Here is a 1,032-nt window from a genome sequence, read left to right as displayed (position 1 = left end):
AACACGAGGACTTCCCGGTAGGTCACCCATCCTAGTACTACTCTCGCTCAAGCACGCTTAATCGGGGTTCTGATGGGATCCGGTGCATTAGTGCTGGTATGATCGCACCCGTTAGTACATCACTCGCGTTTCCATATATCATTTGTTTCGGCCAATCCAAGTGTAAGGCCGTGGGGCCCACATGATTTTCTGATTTTGTTTTTCAGCGGAATAGTGCATCGAGGTTAATGGCGTTAAGAAAGCATCAAAAACAACCTGAAAATCCGATTGGGATCCTTTTTTGCGTCCCTTAACTTTCTGCAGCCCGTTTGAGGGTCAAAACGGCTGAATTTGTGCCCGAAAAATTGCCACCCCTATTCACCGCCCTTTATGGTTTCTGTGTCTTTCCGAAATGGTGCGATGAGCGACGTAGTTCCTCACGATTCAAAAGTTATGAGGTTTCCAAGTTTAGACTCATTTTAGGCCGAAAAATAAAATAAAAATAATAATTAAAAGGGATGCAACACGAGGACTTCTCGGGAGGTCACCCATCCTAGTACTACTCTAGCCCAAGCACGCTTAACTGCGGAGTTCTGATGGGATCCGGTGCATTAGTGCTGGTATGATCGCCCCCGTCAGTACATCACTTGCGTTTCCATATATCATTTGTTTCGGCAAATCCAAGTGTAAGGCCGTGGGGCCCACAAAGGTGCGCATCTGAGTTCTTACCTTGAGGTGTTGGATGATCATCAGCACGTAGAAGCTTCTCAGAGAGGGTTGCGATTTAGAGATGAAGTCGATAAGGGCCTAGCAGAAGCAACATCGACCGGATACCATCGAATGACACCAACAAACTGGTATCGATCGACACTACCACTTCTCCATCGATCGACACTGGGCGCGTATCATAGCAGAAGGAGTTCGATGTGTGTGGAAATATTTTTGATGGAGATACCACCACGCGATCAGACAACTCTGGGGGAAAGAAAATGAGGAATTGGAAGAAGAGAAAAATGATCAAGGACGGTCCTCAGGTATCATTGATCCCTCATT

Source organism: Brassica oleracea, chromosome C4 (assembly GCF_000695525.1).
Source record: "Brassica oleracea var. oleracea cultivar TO1000 chromosome C4, BOL, whole genome shotgun sequence".
In the NCBI taxonomy this organism is placed as follows: Eukaryota; Viridiplantae; Streptophyta; class Magnoliopsida; order Brassicales; family Brassicaceae; genus Brassica; species Brassica oleracea.
Note: the sequence above shows the minus strand (reverse complement) of the source record.